Genomic DNA, 19,643 nt, shown 5'->3' with positions numbered 1-19,643 from the left:
TCTTTGCCTCTGCTGTAATGAGTTGCTTAGTTTAACCCTTTCTTAATCTGCTTAAACTTCAAACCCAAGCCCAGCTGATGTTTTGTCATTTGGAGATCATTCCGAAATGTTCATAAAGACATGGATGACCATGTCCTCTCCTGTTAGACCCCCTCACATTCAGCCCCGGTACTGGGGGTTCCACTGGGAGGTGCACAAAGAAGGCTAAGACTGTTTGTTGTCACAGGGATGTTGATGGTCAGAGCAACGCTGAGTTCAGCTAGAACCGTGGAGACATTTCGGGCACTTAGAGCTACAGCTCAGAAGTGATGCTGCTGTGATGGTTGTGTTTGGGGTTCAAGGAAGCCAGAATAAATTCTGTTAGTCACAATTGCACCAAACCATGCATGAAAGAAATGATAGTTCGCAGCCAAGACATAAGCTCATCTCGTAGGTTCTTTCCTTAAGAATGGCTTGCTTGTATGCATGCCTATGGGGAAGAGACAGATTCGGCTGTCTGGGAAATAGCATGTAAGCTGGTCAGTTTTCATACCTACAGTGGATTTCAGGGGCTAGGAGTGAAGAGCCCCTGGCACCACGTGTTTTGGGTCACAGTGAACAGCTGAGGTGATCTGGGGGATAAGTTAATATTAACACTAGAGATTTTGAGCATATGGCGCTGTTATTTTGGTTATTGATAAAAAAAATAAGCCCCCGGGCAAGTAACTTTGCTTAGCTTTCCCATCTGTAAACTGGGGACAGGAAGCCCTAATGCTACAGTCAGCATCTATTATAATAGGAATCTTTACAATGCCTCTCTTTTCCAGAAAAGGTTGACAAGCCACTGGTCAGGTTTTGTAAGCATCCTTCAATACAACAAAATGTCAGTGGATCAGAGAAATTGGGCAACCTTGTGCCATTTATCGTAAGGAGGTTTGGTTTCTGGCACTATCTTGGGGAAGACGGAGAAACTTGAAAATATATATAGAAGTTTTCGGTTTTGTTTTTTTTCTGGATTTTTGGTAGCATATATGTGAATATTGTACCCATATCTTAGAGAGGAAAATAGAGGCACAGAGAAGGTAAGTCACTTAAGAAAATCTAGTTAGCCCGTGGCTAAGGTAAAATTAATCCCTTTTCTAACTTCTCAGTGTATGTTGCCTTCCTTGAGTGATACTGAAAATTACATTTGAAAAGCTCAGCAAAGAAACGTCGGTTGAGGCTTAAACTTGCAGGTGCAAGGATAGAAGAAACATTCGCCATGGCTGCTGCCTTTGTTGGGGGGTGGAGAAGACACTGGCTAAGTGGGGATTTGCTTTGCCCATCAGACCATATAGGACATGTGTTTAAAGTTTAACTTCTCACAGCGTGGCTTTGTGTCCACAGCTGTGACTTAAATATTTTTCACAATGATTCTTTGGGTTGTTTAGTTTCTTATGTGTGGAGACAACTAGTGTGGGATCTTATCTGCCTTAAATAATTAAACCAAGATTTTCCCTCCCCAAATCCAGGAGCCAAAGAGAGGCAGCAGGGAAGTAGGTGCTGAAATGGGAGTCCTGGGTTTTTTGCCTGCCTTTTGTGGCTAGGACCTGATCCTGAACCTTTTTACACTTTTCTTCTAGATTGAGACCTCCCAGATTTCCAACAACTTTAAGTACCAAATTAACCTACGCTTTGAAATAACATTGGAATTGCATATTCCTTGTAAGTGTAAAGTGGGTATGCCATTCTAATTGCAATATATGATGGCAAGGCTCTCCGGTCTTACATGGGCTAAAAGAAACAAAGCCATGGAGAGTCCATGAGTTCCCTCTTGGTGTGGAGCTCACTGAGAAGGGTGGAGGCTGGGTGCCAAAGCAAATACATTCCCAAGCCGCTTAATTTTCCCCTCCTTCTCCACTCCACCTTGCTGGTGAGGTGAGCAAAATGCTCAGGGAGGAGCAGGAGTGCTGATTCTCCATGTTTGCTATTTTATAAGAATGAAAGGATCACCCCCGTCCTCCATCAGACACCCACAGAGTCCTCAGAGACAGGAAGAAGATGTGTTCCTTCGGTCGTCCCTTTGGTCAGTCTTTATGCCGTCATCCGCGTAGACAAGAAAAACGGGCAGCGTTGCCCAGGCTATTAAGCTCACTGTGCTCCCAGACCCCCGAGGACCACACTCCATTAGTGACTAACAAGCCCAGTGGTTCAGAGCCCGGAGTCTGGAGCCAGCCTGTCTGGGATTGAATCCCAGCTCTGCCACTTACTAGCTGTGTGACTTTGGACAGATTACTTCATGTCTCTGTGCTCTAGCTCTTGCATCCGCAAAATGAGTGTGATAGTTGTTCTGTCTCACAGGGCTGCCAGGAGAATTGTGTCTATTGAGGTGTACAAAATCTTAAAGCAGTACTGACCCCAAGTAGATTCTAAACAGTTAACTAGAAAACAAGTCAACAGAAAACCAGTGTAGAATTTTCAGGGGCCCCTTGAAATGTTTAATAGGGGCTGTTGCTGTATAATGTACTTCCCCTCATCTCCTTTTTTGGGAGAGAATGTAAAGTTGAAGAGAACTTTTTCATCTCCTTAGCTGAGATCTCATACCAGTGAGGTTCCATTCTGTGGCCCACGGAGCAAACACAGTGAACCAGGTAACTTTCAGAGTGTCCAAGTACCTCGAGGTCCCAACTCTCTGCTAAGGCACGGGGCTTGGTCAGTTGCTTTGGGTGATGGGGGTTATCAGTGCTATCTCTAAGCAAGCAAGAGAGCCACCAAGACTAGGAGTCAGGGGGACTTTTGAAGGGCTGACGGAAAAGTAGTGTTTCAATTATGCAGAGTTGAGAAATGCATCATGTCTAGTTATTATAAAGTATCTCACATTTTATTTATTTATTTGGTTGGCAAAGCTTGCATTCCTGGCATTTTTGGTTGGTTTGTATTGCTGTGTGTTTTTTTTTTTTTTTTTTTTTTTTTTTTTCGGTCTATGTAACTTTTTTTCTTTCTTAAAGAGACCAGACCACCCTGTAGGAGGGTTCCCGCCCCCAGGAGACAAACCAGCCCATGGGCAGCCTCCCAGAGCCCGGCTTACTCTGGGCTCCAGCAGAATCTCTACAAGGCAGAGAGAGCTGGTTAGCATAGGTCAGGATTTTTCAGGAAAGCAGGGCTCTCTATTTCAAAGAGCACAGATAACTCTACAATGGCTATAGCAACAGCATAATTACAGACGTCTCTCTGGTTTGCGGAATGAATAACCGGTGGCTATCATGGCATTCCATGAGCTTGCTTTGGAGGTAGTCTCTTGCCCTCCCAAGTTACAGGGATTTCTCTGAAACATGCATGGAGCCTGGACTTTCCCATAAAATAACACTGTGACCCTTCACCCGGACTCAGGTGGGGAGAGCTATTTTTTTTATCTATTTTTCAGATGAGGAATGGGAAACTCAAAGAGATACATAATTTTGCCCAAGGCCACACTTGTTAGAAACTTACAAACTGATGAGCTGTTTGCAGGCATGTTATACCTAAAATAGAAGCCCCGTGTTATTCACAGACACTCTGGAAATTAAAAGGAGGTGCGAGAAAGCAGTGATGGTGGGTGCTCTGGGGGCTGAGGAGATACAGGGCTCCCTCCTTGCATGACTCCTCTGACCTTAGGGAAAGGGCCTATTCTGCAGACCGTCTCCAGGCCTGCCAGTCCGGATGTGTTGCCGTAGGAAGATGCTTGAAGGTTCGAGCAATGCTTGCCTTGGACCACCACGCGGAGAACCCGGGTTCTTGTTTGTCTGATGTCTTCCCAGATGTCTTCTGCTCTGTCACAGGTGGCCAGCTGATGATGGTCACTTCCAAGTTCACATCCTTCCTGGAGCCTCCTGATGCTGCCTGTTTAGCCTCTTGTATCACAGACACAGCTCTGCAGAGAATCTCACTCACAATCTGGTTGATGAGAGACATAGATCAGCAACTAGTGTGTTTTCTTAGTTCGGTTGTAGTTTAATTTTCCTGCTTCCGGAAGAAGCCATAGGCGCCTACATTTTCTGTCTATGCACCAGATGTTTTATTTTTTCCAACTAAAATGTAGCATTTTCAAGTCCGTTCCGTGGGTCAGGGGGCTGTTTGTAGTTATTTTGGCACAGGGAGGAAAGGCGAGCTTTGGGATTCTGCCTGAAGATTCACCAACCCTCTACGACCCAGGGTTAATAGGGAACAAACAGATGTCCTGATTACTTGTCCATGGGGTAGGTATTGTTCCCTCTATCACTGCCTTATGGGGAGCATTTTCTCCCAAGTAAGTAACATCCTCGGGCCCACACAGTCATTGTAGAGATGGATTTGTATATTGACAACACAGTCTCCATCTTTTTATCTGGCTACTCCAGAATGAAATGTTGGTCCCACTTCTCCGCTCAGACAGAATCTCTTATAAGATTTGCTCTCACGTTCACAGCCTTTTAGGCCCACTCTTTGCTTACAGCTGCTAAGCTCTTAACTCAGCACTGGGAACATCAAGACAATTCCCAAATGTATCATTTCTGTTGGTCATGTGCCTATGGCTTTGCTTTTTTTCAGTTGGGTTAAAGACATCTTTTTTCAAAAGGTCGGTAGATGTTTTTCAAATTGCATTAACAGGCTATTTCTACTTGGCTACTTTTCGAAGCCCTGTGCCTATCTGTGTTACTTTTTTCATTGTGTAGTTTGGAGTCTCTGTGCGGATACGAAAAGAAATTGGTCTGTGTTGGAGGTTGCAGTATATCCAATTTCATTGGCAGGGAGCCATGCTTACAGACACACTCAAAATACTGCTGGTCAAGCCATAAATATTTATTGATTCTTTGGCCAATTTCGTCATATTTCCCAGGTGCTTTCCAGTTTCTGCTGCTTGTGTCCAAGCCTGTCACGGGGCACTTCTTACCGTCCTATCACCTCTTTTCAATTGTCCTTTTCTGTAGCATTTAGTTTTGTCCCTGAGATTTGTAAAATACTGATGCAGATGGTGCTTGAAGGCCCAAAGTAGTATTGGCCAGTTTTGTATTGGGTTTCAGATCTTGCTGTTGTACAGGTAGTGAGTTCATTTAATTTACTGTCTAAACTGGGACGCTTTTGAGAGTGTGATGGGCACTGTGAATAATGATACTAGAATGATGTACATAAACTGAGACTCTCCCAGCAAACGAGGGTCACACTACTTAGACACTGAATTGAGATGATAATATTCTTTATGATACCTACTCTCAGTCGCTAATCTTGGGGGCTAGACCTTCCAAACTAAGCTACGAGGACCAGATTAAGAGTTTGAAGCAATTCAAGTTCAGTGTGGTTTCCCCCAACCATGAGTTATATTTTTAAATGTGTTTTTGACGCATAATATAATATTTCTCAGAGCCTGAGAAACAACTACAAATCAACCTCAAACAAGTCCACCTCAGGCATTTGAAACCTTTTGGTAGCTTTGGGTAGCTATGCTAAGCTGTTGATTTTTGCTTTGCAAGGTTCTGCAGAGGAACTGTAAACTTTCTGCATGTAGTGTGTGTGTGGTTGTGTGTGTATGTGTGTGGTGTATCTGTGTATGTGTGGTGTGTGTGTGTGTGTGTGTGAGAGAGAGAGAGAGAGAGAAAATGAACTTTCGAGTAGGGGGGAAATGTCATCATTACAGAAGCAAAGACAATTAACATTTTTGCTTTGCTTTGCCTTAATGCGCGTCCACGATGAGAAGTTTTACTGGTGGGATCAAAAAGGGCAAGGAAAAAAAAAAAAGAGTTTTTTTGGTACCATTAAAGTGGGTAAAAACAAAAGCAAAAAGCAAGCCCTCGTGCTTTAGGAGAGGAGGAAGGGAGTGGTGGATTCAGTTGCAACATCCCTTTTGGCTAAAAAGGAAGAGACAGAAAAACGAATGAGGGCAGGAAGAGAGTAAGAAAGTAAGAAAGAACTCATAAAGGAACAAGAAGAAATACTTAAAGAAAGGAATGCAAGAATTCACGTGATTATTTCATAGACTTTTGGAAAACTCCTCATAGGGACCCATCTCAGGTGGTCAAGTGGGTGACCTCAGCTCTGTTGTTCCCACTCTTAGGCCGTGGAATCTTTTCAGAACCCCCTAAATCCCTCATAGATGCACGGCTGGTCAGGGATAATCAGATGGAATCTTCCCTGTGTTCCAGATGCTTCCATGGCTAAACATGCAGGAGAACCATTGTGTGAATTTATGGAACTCTGTGTGGATCAATGATTATTTCTGTTTCCTGGGCCCGTTGGGTTCTTTCTTCCAACACTTCTCAGCTAGAATAATTTCACGGGTCAGCTTTAGAGAGAACGTGGCTATTTCAGAAGCATTGGAAGGGGGCGTAAGAACAGGGAAAGGATTATTTTAGATAGAACAGTGTGGGATGAATGCCAAAAGTTTAGAGTTAAAAGAAAGGCTTACATAAATATGAAGAAAAATACCTTGATTGTAGAAAGGGAAGAGAGAAGGAAGTGTGAGGCCAGGACCCATGTAAGAACATTTTGAATCTCAGGATGAATTTTGCCTTTGAAGGTAGGGAGATTTTAAGGACAGAGAAGTGTTACATTGAATAGGCTTCTGAGAGGGGTGAATTGTTTTTTTTTGGTAGCATTACTTTACCTCCTACTCGTACTGTTAGTTGTTAAAACCTCTGTATCAGTTTATCAGAATAGGCGTTAAACCTCAGAGAAGATGACAGAATCAATCAGGTACGTATTTTCAAGGTACAAATGAAAAATAAAGAATCTAGGTCAGGCAAGGGCATTCCTAAACCCAGGGAGTGTTTGCAGATCATGGTTTTTGAAGCATTTAGGAACTCTAAACTGGGTGCCAGGTACTGTAACGGCTCCTCTCTAATGACTTTTTTGTGTGATGACAGTTTAGTGCTGGGGAAATTCATTACTTCAGCGTTCAGGTTTAAAGTAAGAGTGTTTTGGAGTCGGATTTTAAAATAGCCTTCAGAAACTCCATCACAGGAAATTTTTGGTGGAAGAGTTTCCATGCGATGACCTTTATACTTTCAGTATTTATATGTTTTTCCTGTCTAGTGGCTATTCCTTGCCTAAAATTGAAGTGAATTCTGTACATGAGGCACAGGTTGTCTTATATCCTTGAAATACTGGTTCCATGGATGGAACAGGAGACTCATCAGCACAGTAGGAATACATATTGTGTGTCGAGTGAATAGGGTGTCCTCTGGGGGGCCCATCATTGGTTGGAGAGTCCACAACCCTGGGTGCTAGCCATGGCTTTGCACTTGTTTTTGTGACCTTGGGCGAGTCATTTCATTTTTCTGGACCTCAAGTTCTTCCTTGGTCAAATACATCAGCTGGAGAAGATGACCTATGAGGTTTCTCTTAACACTGACATTTTATTTTTTATTTTATTTTATATTTTATTTTATTTTATTTTATTTTATTTTATTTTATTTTATTTTATTAAAACAAATTTTTTTTTCTTTATTTATTCTTGGGAGCGAAACAGGGTGTGAGCAGGGGAGGAGCATAGAGAGAGGGAGACACAGAATCCGAAGCATGTTCCAGGCTCTGAACTGTCAGCACAGAGCCCAACGTGGGGCTTGAACTCATGAACCGTGAGATCATGACCTGAGCCGAAGTTGGACGCTCTACTGACTGAGCCACCCAGGCGCCCCCGCCCCTTTTTCTTTTAATGTTTATTTACTTTTGAGAGAGAGAGACACACACAGAGTATGAGCAGGGCAGGAGCAGAGAGAGAGGGAGACACAGAATCCGAAGCAGGCTCCAGGCTCCGAGCCATCAGCACAGAGCCTGACGCTGGGCTCGAACCCACGAACCACGAGATCGTGACCTGAGCCGAAGTTGGACGCTCAACCGACTGAGTCACCCAGGCGCCCCATTAACACTGACATTTTATGACTCTAGATAACATGTAAGATAATTCAGGCGCGGAGGGAGCGTAGAATGTCATTCAAGGGGTAGGCCAAACGAGGATGCTTTCCTCCTAATCCTCAAATTCTGTTCCTCACAGTTCCATCAGTGGGAGAATTTGGGATACATCTGCGAAGGTGAATAACTTGCCTGCAGAGAGGTGTCCGGGACCATTCCTGGCCTCGTTTGCAGTCGGAGAATCCGGGCACGTTGCCTCAGGGGTGACACTGGGCCAGGAGTCATACCTTCCTCTTGGTCCCCCTCCCTGAGACGGCTTCCTCCTTCCAGGAGCCTTCGCTACGTTTGCAGCGGAAGGCAGTTCCAGGGTGGGGTCTCATCGGGAGGGAGGAGATGGAGGTTAGGGGTCCGGTAGGTGAAGCAGCCGGCCCCAGCTGCCTCCCCAGGGCTGAGCATGTGGTCTGAGCCCTGAGCTTATTTCGTCTAAGCTGCCACTTCTCCGTGCGCTGCTCGCTCGGTAGGTAAACAGTCCCCTCCTGCAGCAGGAATGCGTTCTGCTGAAAGCCACCTCAGTGCCTCTTCCTGACATAGTCAGCGAGTCAAGGCCCCTGCCTCCTGTTTGTACAGAGGGAAGGGCCCCGGGCCCGCTTGCTTCTGGCCTTGTGGGGAATGGTGTCTGCGCAGCAACCGGCTGACCCTTCCGCGGGGCGCAGGCCGTCCGGTGGAGTCCGAGCCAGACAGGACACCACCTGCTTCAGTCTCCACAGCCGTCCAGGAAGCTGCGAGTGTGTGTCGGGGTGTGGCGAGCACAGGCCGCCTGGCTTTGCAAAGGCCGCTCTCTGCTGCCGTGGAAGAGTGTCACCTGCACACAGCTGTTATCTGAAAATCGTTTTTCTTTTTCTTTCTTTTTTTTTTTTTAAAGTCAACACCTCCCTGCTTTCCTTTTTTTGTCTTATATATGTTTTTAGTGTTTATTTCTGAGAGAGAGAGTGAGAGAGCATGAGCAGGGGAGGGGCAGGGAGAGAGAGGGAGACACAGAATCGGAAGCAGGCTCCAGGCTCCGAGCTGTCAGCCCAGAGCCCGACGCGGGGCTCGAACTCACGAACTGCGAGATCAAGACCTGAGCCGAAGTCGGGCGCTTAACTGACTGAGCCACCCAGGTGCCCCATGTTATTTCTACATTTTGAGAAAAGCCTGTCACAGTTCGTCTTTTCTGTCAGCAGCAGGCAGACCAACAGTGGCATGCCAGTTTGGGGAAAAACAAGAAAAACTGCCACTGGTAATATAAGGTAGACTTTATCTACTGCTACGTGCATAGGGACAGAGTCTCTCATTTCCTCTTGATCCTTTTCCTTTTTTCTCTATTAGTTACTAGGTGCTAACTTATGAATGTGTCAAGATACTGATGTGCCAGGGACCTCATTATTTTACCCTAATCTCTACTAGCCGCGTATTCTTTCCATTTCACAGATGAAGAAACTGAGAGGTCACACAACTTGTCTGAGCTCACACGGCTGGTGATTGTAGGGGTTCGGATTCAGACCCATGAACTCTGAAGTTCTGTGTGTGCTGCCTCCAGAATTTGCATAGATCTTTGGATGTTTGTTGAATTTGGGGGAAACACTACAGTCTGTCTGGGCTTAGGATTGACCGGTTCACTTGATACTTGCTTATCATTTGGCAGAGATTTTACAGGGAGACACGTGACTTCGCCACATTTGACGCTCACTCGAGGTAATTCTTTGGGTTAGGAACATTTTACAAATGGGGAACCTGCAGGGCGGATCCTAAGTTTTCTTTCGCCAGGTTACATGGTAGGTAAGTGGCAGAGTTAGAACATGAAGCTGTCTTCCTCCACACCTCCTGACTTTTCCATTCAGCCACATATATTTTCACTATTTCTATGGTACTTGGTAAATACATGGCTAATGATAGTAATGGTAATGAACACTAGCTCGAGATCAGAAATGCCAACAGGACACCCTCTTCTCTATTGCTAGATATAGATTTCCTCCACATATTTTATATGTAGTTAGTGGGTCCCACACAGTTGGCTCATTATTGAGCTCTGAGTGGGTTTCACCGACGACTCTGACATAGGATCTGAAAAATCTGCATAGCTTTCCAAGATGCCAACCCACTGGCCAACTTTTAAGTAGGATGGCAAGTTAGTTTCTTCTCAAGTAAAAAAAAAAATGTGAGTTATTACTCCACAGGCTTCTAGACAAATCGGCAGTTTCCCTCTGGGGTGGCTTGATCTTAGACTTCGGGAAATACATTATTTTGTTCAATATAAAGAATTTTGAAAAGAATTCCTGTCCCGTCTGTTTCCCTGTGTTGAAATATATAATCTTCTGTGCCTCTGTTTACCCGTTTTAGCAAATGAGGTCCATCTTAATGACTGGCAGAAACCTCAGGTAGCCGGAGGGGGAAAAAAAAACCCCTAAAACCGAAAAACAAAAACCTTTGAATCTCCTCCTGCATTTTATGGGAAAGAATTGTGCCAAAGAGCCATATGAGAAGTGATGACGTCTTAGATGAGTGGATTTTAACCCCCTCCCCCCCCCTCCCCACCGCTAGTTTCCATTTGGGGCAGGGGCATTTGCTATGGCACCAGGTATAAACACTTGGAGTTTAGCGAAATTATATTTGATTACCCCTCTAATACAATGTGTTGTTCCTTAGCAGCAAAAAGAAGGCCCCTCCCTCCTTGTGTTGGTTGTTCAGGAAGCTAGAGCATTCCACCGTGGAGTGACAGGTGATTACACTGACAAGCGTCCCCCTTGGCATGTTGTTGTTTTCTTGGGGGGGAATGTAATCCTGAGTAGCCAGCAGGGCCCTTGGGGGGCTCTGGATCATAGGGCAAGAGGAGTTACTAACGGGGAGGAGAGGGTGGTACCCTGATTGCACCAAAAATGGAGATAATCACATTATGTTTGGTCCTTTTGAACCTCGGCACTTGAACTTAGTGCTTGCCAGGAAAATGTAGTCTCTAAGGCATATCTTCCTGTGGCTACAGTGTGTCTCCTTCTCAAACGGGATTGGGCCTTTGGCTCTCTGCTCTCCACCGGTGGGTAGTTTGGGTCAATCCTAAGGAGTCCTTGGTCTTAACCTTTTCCTGGTGTGCACATTTTCTGGGCTGAAAACTGGACGGGTCCGCTTATAGGTGGTCATCCTTTACGTTGTATTGCCTGGGGTATCAGAATGGGGATACCTGTGTCTGTTTTTGCTCTGGGCTGCCAGATTGTCGCCACATTTCAGCATCATCTCTGGATTCTTCTGGAAGAAGGGTGCTCACTCCTAGTGAGCTGCCTCTCATTGGGAGAGAGTAGGAGAGTTAATGAGCTCAGGTTTGGAAAGTCTTCTGGAATCATTGGTGATGCAGGGAATGCTATTAAATTAGTGGGAGAGATGATACAGACAGAGTTGCAGTACTGAATACATAGGAACTGGGATGAGTCATGTGTGTGAGTACAGGAAATGCTCCTTGATTTTGCATAAGAACAAGAGTTCAGTGTCACACCTTCCTTGCCTCCCAATGGCAACCGAACGTTCTTCAGAACTGCCGGGTGCTCGTTTTTGGCCTTTGTGTGTATCTGGGCTTCAGTTTGGAGAAATGAGAGAAAAGTAAAACTAATATTTATAGGGCACCCACTATGCGCCAGGCACACGGCGGGGTGCTTTGCACAAATAATCCCCTTCCTTAAACAACTTGGTGAGGTTGGTGTTTTCATCCCCATTTCGAAGATAAGAAACTGACTCTCGGAAAGGTTCAGTTCGTTTTTTGGAGGCCTTAGAGCTTTCGAGTCACAAATTTGAGCTTAGATCTCTCTGATTACAAAGACCTACCAACTTAGAATCTGTTGGGAGAGCAAATTTGCTAACATTCTTATCGAAAGCTGTGATTCTTGGCACATCGTTTTGTGCTTTATGCTCTTTAGGCTCCTCATTATTACCAGGGTAAGGAAGAAAACATTCAGTAGATCTATAAATATCTACCGCTGGTATGTGTAATACAGGGAGAGAGAAAAAAAAAAAAATAGTTCCCAGACTTTTCATTGTGCATTTTCAAATTCAAAATACACACATGAAAAGTAGCTAACTGAACTCACCAAACACCCATACAGAATTGGAGCCTTGGCCCCCATTTTTCAGATTGGGAAATCGAGGAATGAAGGAGGAGCTCCACCCTTCCTTTAGAATTCTCCGGGGAGGGGATGTTCAGAGGTACAAGTCTCGGCCTTGAGGCCACTTGATGCAACAGGAATGTTTGTAGATAAATAAACACACATGGAATGAATCAATGTCTACATGGAAGACCTGGCGTTAACCTCTGATTCAGTTGGAGATTTTTTTTTTTTTGTTTTTTGAAAAATCAAGTATCTGTTTCTTTATTTCTGGATTTCCGAAGGCTTCTTTTGGGGAGCTTTGTGGCTTTTCTATGCCCTCACCTATACTCTTCTGTGATGGATGGGCTCATGGGGGGAATATGGAATTCCAGGCTGGCTTCAGTGTCTCCAGAGAGTTGGGGTGCTGGATGAACAAAACAGCGATGTTGGTTTTTTTTCAGTGAGATTGCGCCCTGGCAACTTGCCTCTGGGTTCATAGGGTTTGGTCACGTTGTGATGCTCACAGACGTGCTGCAGACAGTGAGCGAGGAGCAAAGATGAGTCCAGTCTCCGGTGGCCCTTGGCTGCCTTGCTTTCTAAGAAGAGAATATTTTCAGTGTTTTTATGGGCAAACTGATTCTAAGGACTTAATATTTGAATTTCTGAAAGCTGGGGGTGCCTGGGTCGCTCAGTCAGTAAAGTGTCTGACTTCGGTTCAGATCATGATCTCACTGTTCGTGAGTTCAAGCCCCGTGTCAGGCTCTGTGCTGACGGCTCAGAGCCTGGAGCCTGCTTCGGATTCTGGGTCTCCCTCTCTCTCTGCCCCTCCCCCGCTCATACTCTGCCTCTCTCTCTGTCTCTCTTAAAAATAAATAAAACGTTAAAAAAGTAATACAGCAAAAGCTGGTGTGAGATAAGCTCCTCCTACACAAACCAGTCATAAATCTATTTGCAAATCTTTTCGAAATTCCTGCGTGTACTTCTGGACCCTCAATGCACTGCACCCTTTTTTAGTAATTGTATTTGGTTCTTCTGTTTGTCAGGTGGATTTGTTTATGCCATGAGTTTCTTCCCCTGATCTTCATATCTATATACCTATATATATTTTATACACACACACACACACACGCACACATTGACACATTCCCTTTTTCCCACATCCCATCTGAGTCAAAGGGAAGGGGTTTACATTTAGGTTGCTCCATAGAGAGGAATCTTTGTCCCCAAATCACAGTCTGTCATTCGTGATGTGGGTTTTAATGATGTCCCTCACTGCAGGCATCATGGGGTCCTGGAAGGACAGGGTTGAGGTGAGCCGGCCCTGGGTTTGAATTCAGGCTTTCTGCCGACTTACTTGTCCTTAGGCAAAGTGTCGAAAAGCCTTGCTTTTCAAAAATGATCCTTACAGTGGAGATCCTAATAAAGAGCTTTCAGAACTGTTGTAAGGATTTGAGGTGATTCCTGTAAAATACTTTTCCACTGCCACAGGGTCTCAGTAAATGGTATTTTACCATTATCTCCTAGGCCACCGTGCTCTGCACACATCTTCCCTGCTGACAGCACTCTTATTATTTCAGTGGTTGTTAAAACTGTGGTTTCTGTTAACCTGGTTACAGAAAATTTTCCACTTGACACCCCCATAACCATTGGGCCAGAGCAGTCCCTGCCTCCAGTCACAGTATTTCTCTGCACTCACGCATACTTAACCAAACTTGAGGTAGGACTTCGGTCACGTTTCCAACTCAGAAGCTTTATTTTCAGGCATTGCCCTCGCCTCGCCAATAGGGACGTTTCTTGGAATTGTCATAATCAGGGCATAAAATTATTTTGACTGCCGAAGCACTCTCTTCTTTGCCCTGGGATCCTTTCTTTCCTTGGGAGCGACCTCAGGCATCCGAGGTCTGGGACAGAAACACTTCTACCTGTGTATACGGCAAACCAGGGGGAAACGTCACTCTTGCCTGTGAGGGTCCAGGCCCGCAGATGCATTTGGCAAACCTGCTGAAGATCATAAGCCTCAGGACTTGAAAAAGCCCACTGATCTTTCTTTCCTCTCTGCACCCCGTCCCTTCTGTCCCGCAGCAAAAGCCTGTTAGACCTTCCCAGCTTCTAGCCCACTTTCCCTAAAGTGCTTCGCAGCTAAAGACGTCTGTGGGAACCGTGAAGCTCTGGGATGTGCCACTTGCCCATTGCAATGGTTGATTTACAGCCAGAATCTGGCACCTAGAGAAGGGGATCCTGTGTCTTTAAACAGCTGTGTGCCAGTGTGTGTAAATGTGCTTGCTAATCCAGTGACTAATTCAGTATATTATAAAGCAGCCGTGAGCAGGCTGCCAAGGCAGGGCTGTATCCCAACTGGAGTGGGGTGTAAGGCTCAGAGAATATTCTTCCTTGAATTCTGCCACACCACCCGTCTCTGGAATGGAGTCAGAATTTCATCCGTCTGTCCCCTGCACCAGACTCAGCACTTGCCTTCTCCTGGTTCCTGTCCTGCTCTCAGCCCCGACTCTTCTCTTTCCTCCTCCCCCTCCCTCCATTTCTTGGGTCAGTTTATTTACTCATCTGAGGGTGGAGCCCGTGCTCATTCTGAGTCAGGGCCACGGAACCAATCAGAACTGCTCTGGGGCATTCCAGGGGACAGAACTCATGATCCCTCTTGGAAAAGAATTTTCCAAAAGATCTCTTTTGGTCACAGTGCTGTGACTGCACCTTCTCTGGTTCATGTCCAGTGAGCCCTGGCCAGGTGTTTGTTTGCCTGAAGCCCTGTTCTGTCTGCCCTTCCTTTGTCTCCCTCCAGGGGTTGGGAGAGAAACCTCCAGAAAGCACCAGGTTCTGATGGAAATTTCTTTCTCTTGAAAGCCTTGTAGGATAGGAATCTGAGTGTTTGGGCAGCATCTCCTGGGGACATCTTGGGGTTTGGGGAATGTGAGGTGTTCTGGAGTCTGTGGCCCCCTCCCCTCAGTGTTTATGTATTAGTGGCTCCGGAAGTTGTAGACATCACATGTCTGCCTCTGGAAATGGACCTTGCCCGGCCTCTCCCGTGGTCTCCAGTGAGCAGAGCCTATCTGTCATCTCAGAAGGCTTTCCTATGGCAGAGTCCCAGCCTCTCCATCTTCCCTTTTCTCTATAATGCCATCCATCTGCCATTGGAGTTGGCCTTCATACCTTGGCCACCCCCTGCTGCTGTCTCTCACCCCCTACACACAGGACATCAGCAAGCTGTTTCCTGCCCTCTTCCCCAAGGCTTCTGGAGCCCAGCCACATCACTTCGTCTCCACTGCAAAACCTTTTGTCTTAGTCATTGTTGTATCGCCCATCATGAGATGTGACACTGTGGCTATTGCTTGGGTGCCTGTGTGAGGTTTGTTTCCCCCGCTAGAAGGGAAACTCCGAGTGAAGGCTCTGTGTCTTCCCATCACCAAGGCATTGCGCGGCTCATAGCAGGTGGCTCCCTCGCTCTTAAAAAAATGGGGATGTATTAACACAGAGATTTAATTTCTATAATATAAAACTCACCATTTTGAAGTGTGCCGTTCGGTGGTTTTTAGTACATTCACAGAGTTGTACAGCCATCACTGATGTGTAATTCTAGGACATTTTCATCAGCCCTGAACGGAAACCCCATACCCATGAGCAGTCAGTGGCTCTTTTTGCATAAAGGAATGCCAGCGAGGCTGCCCCACAGAGGAATGAAGGAGTGGAGTGGGTCCGTGTGTCCTGAGAAGAGCCCCCGCTACTCTCCCTGGTGATCCAAGCACTTTCCTGGGGGGGGGGGATGCTCTCTGCATGTCCACAGTCGCTAAAGACCCTCCCATCCCCTGGCGCCTCACCAGGCAAGCCCCAGCCTTATTCTGGTGGCTCCCCTTGGTTAGGTTCCACCGTGCAGAAAGCCAGTGGATGTCTGGGCAGAGTAATGAGTGCTTTTGCCAGCTGCATGCCGACCATTCAGTCCGAGAGCGGGGGGCTGCGGTGGCTGCAATTTCCTAATGGCTTCCTGATGAGGCAGAGCCATTTATTAGCAGCGGATGAGGGCTGAGGGCTGTGCATCTTTGTCTCTCTTTCCCACCTGACGCGGGCAGATGGAGAGTGGCTTCTGCTCCCTCTCCCTTCTGCATCGATCACTTGGTCACTGCTCTCCACCTATTGGCCTATCATACCCATTGATCTGGAGAGCAGGTCTGCCTGGAGACTTCTCAGCCTCTGGGGTCTGCCACCTGGAGAGACATCCGGTGCCTTCTGCTCTGGGCCGGTGTGGGCGGGACTCTGGGGCAGCAATGGGCTTGTCGGAAGGTTTGGGGCCATTAGGAGAGAGAGGCCTGTTCCCATAGGAGAGAAACACACAAACCAACCAGCGCGTGGAGCCTGAGAGATCACAGCTGGGTGTATCTTTCCCTAAGTCCTTAGCTCCCTAAATTTAAATGGATTTCCTTTAGAACTGGAGCTGCTTGTGTTACTTTGGGAGATGGCCTTTGGAGTCAGACATGTGATCTGACTGATTCATTAATTAGAAGCATCAGGTTCAATGTACAGGCCAATGGCCTTGATTTTATGTTCTGGCTTTTTCAGTGGCGTTTGTTGTATCCCCTCAACCCGATCGGAGGACCAGCAGGACTGGAATGTTATAGAATCTTTGAATAGCATGATGGTGATCCGTGCTCCTTTCAGTGCTTTTTAGGTCGAGGTTAACAGGTCACTAAAATTAACTGCTGCCTTCACTCTGGATTCATAGGAATAGCACCCTTAAATTTTAAAGCTGTTACATACAGCGGTATCACGCAATTGAAGTTAGGCATTGAAGGTTGCTTGCTTTCGAGTTCCTGGTATTCAGCCGGACTCTCTCATCAAAGGAAACGCCTCTGTATTAGAGCCTGACCATTAATATTGAAAGCTTACAGTCTGCGCTGGGAACAGGGAGCATCATGGGTCTGTACCATCCCGTCATGTGTATTGGATCTTCGTTTAGATTGATCCTCTGTGATTTTTAGGAACTTGGGGGCGGGGGGAGCTGTGGTTGTCCAGAATGATGAACCTGAACTTGATAGTAGCAAAGTTGTGAGGGAGACCGACTCCTCACAGGTCCACTGCCTTAGTTAAAGAGCAATGGTGTAGAGAGAGAGAAAAAAAAATACTGAACAGGGAATCAAGAGGTCTAGAATTAGTAACCCTGTGACCAAGGGCACATTGATGTCACCTCCCTGAGTTTCACCTTCCCTGTCTGTAAAAGAAAGGGTTTGAACTAGCTGACATCTACAGGCCCTTCTGATTCTGGGTACTGAGAATCATGTAGGACCCCGGACCGGTGACAGAGCTCGGCCCCTCCTCCCCTCTGTGAACAGCCTGCTTTTCATTCATCTTGTAATTACGTCGAGTTGCCAGGAAGGAGAACATCCCTCTAAGGAGTTGTTAAAGTTTTATAGCAAATTCTATAAATTCCTCTTTCCTGCTTTTTGGCCCCAGATAAGGCTTTATGTGTCATATCGCTATAGTGAGGTCGGTATAGAGGAGGAGAGACAAGGAAAAGTGTGAACACACAAGTGGGGTGGATGGGATGATAGTTACTGCTCAAGGCCATAAAAAAGGCCAAAGTTGAAGATACAGGGGCCAAAATTATAGATTAGGTGGATCTAAACAAACCTTGGAGTGGCCTCAGATGATAGGTTTAAGCAGTGAACCTAATGATTTAGGGAGAATACCCATAATCCCTTTGAAGCAATCTTTCTGCGTCCTAAGTACCTCCTTTAGCAGCTCAGGGAACCTGAGCTGGTACTCTGAAATTACTACCTAAATCCCTCAAAGCAATAGGATTTCTGATTCCTCATTAGGGATGTACAATCACATTTACTAAACTGAGTGTGGCCTTTTCTTTCATGAGTTGTTGAATACATAAAGCCTGATGGTATAAGCTCCAGATGTGCTGTGTTAGGGCAATGCCGTCGGGTTTTGGTACATTTTATCGGGTGTGCAGGCATTTTTGAAGACCGATAGGTCTCGGGCAGGGCTGTCCCAGCCACTTGCCAAACATACCTTCCAAACATACCTTGGGTGGCAACTTTTGCATCTTCTCTGATGTCAGCCCCACTTCAGGATGAGAATTTGTGTCTCTGACTTCTCCCTGCTGCTGCCATGTGGCTCCCATGTGGCTCTCTAAATTTTTTTTTTTAATGTTTATTTGTTTTTGAGAGAGACAGAGACAGAATGTGAGTGGGTTAGGGGCAGAGAGAGAGGGAGACACAGAATCCGAAGTGGGCTCCAGGCTCTGAGCCGTCAGCCCAGAGCCCGACGTGGGGCTCGAACTCACAAGCTGCGAGATCATGACCTGAGCCGAAGTCGGACGCCCAACCGACTGAGCCACCCAGGCGCCCCACCCATGTGGCTCTCTTGAATTTCCCTGGGATGTTTCAGCAGAGCCCTTGGAGTAGAAGGCAATGTTTAGCCTGTTGGGAGCATGGGTGGCGGAGTCCAGGAAGCAGTGTTTGAACGAAGCAGTGGGTCCGCTCAGGTGGCTCACGCACCTACTTCCATCCTCAGAGATTGGCGTATTTCAGGTGGTCCGATGTTTCTTCTGCATTTCTGTCTCCGCCATCTGCCTAGAAAGAAAGATGTGCAGGAGTGTTTGCATGTTGTGGTACATATCATCTTAGCCTGTAATTCAGGTTTCTTAGACCACCCTCAAGTGGTCTAAACCCTGGGCATCTTGACTCAGGGACTTCTGAAGTCGCCGAAGAGGGTGTGGGGTGGTGAAGGAATACAACGCGTCACTCTTAACCATGTGTTGTTTGCACCGACTGCAGCCATGACCGGCACCTGTCTGCCCTGTGCTGAAGCTTTTAAATTCCAAAACATTGTTTCTAGTTCCCTGTGAATGTGGTGACATTACCTGGGGTAGTTTCAATGACACGTCCTAAGCTATTTCAATATAAAGGAGGAAAAGGATCTTAATGTTTAGGCTCCTTTCTGCCTATTTCGAGTTGGTTTTCTAGGAGCAAGGAGGGGAGTTGGTGACAGGAGCTTGTAGGCATGAATGGGAAGCGGAAATTACTCCTCGGATTAATTGCTGCTTAATCTCTGTATCAGCCATGAGTTTCTTGCCTTTGGGAGATACCAGCTTTGCACTTAGGATGCTTGAGGCTGTAAGGTTGGACCGGATCGGGAAGGTGCAGTCGCTGGCCACCTGTGGCTCGTGGATGCTGAGGGCTGTCTGTGGAGGGGTGCGGCAGGGTGACTGCCCGCAGGGCTCACTGCCGCGTCCCTACCCCTCCTTCCCTGGCTCGGCTGTGTCCGTGTTCATTTCGGTGTCGGTGACAGGCTGAATGTGGCTACTGCCGGTTCTTTTCAGGAAGGATTGGAGGATTCAGAATATAAGTAACACAGTAACTATTGTCTACCTGAAACTAATACAACCCAGTATGTTAACTATACTGGAATTAAAAGAAAAGAAAACAATTCAAAGAGAAGCGGAACCATATAAAAAACGGAATATAAGTAACACGGGAAGGATTAAGATTGATGATCACTCCAGGGGCGCCTGGGTACCTCAGCCGGGTAGGCGTCCGACTTCGGCTCAGGTCATGATCTCGTGGTTTGTGAATTCAAGCCCCGAGTTGGGCTGTGTGCTGACAGCTCAGAGCCTGGAGTCTGCTTCAGATTCCATGTCTCCCTCTTGCTCTGCCCTCTCCTGCTCATGCTTTCTCTCCTTCTCAAAAATAATAAACA

At 46.3% G+C, this 19,643-nt stretch overlaps 1 protein-coding gene across 6 annotated transcripts in view; it reads left to right on the top strand.

Annotated features, from left to right (window-relative positions):
• Positions 1 to 19,643, top strand: part of ETS1 (ETS proto-oncogene 1, transcription factor) — a 132,725-nt gene that overhangs the window by 66,229 nt on the left and 46,853 nt on the right. The gene's annotated exons all lie outside the window — the stretch shown is intronic.

Source organism: Leopardus geoffroyi, chromosome D1, assembly GCF_018350155.1.
Source record: "Leopardus geoffroyi isolate Oge1 chromosome D1, O.geoffroyi_Oge1_pat1.0, whole genome shotgun sequence".
Lineage (NCBI taxonomy): Eukaryota > Metazoa > Chordata > Mammalia > Carnivora > Felidae > Leopardus > Leopardus geoffroyi.
Note: the sequence above shows the minus strand (reverse complement) of the source record. Positions and strands in the feature narration are given on the sequence as shown.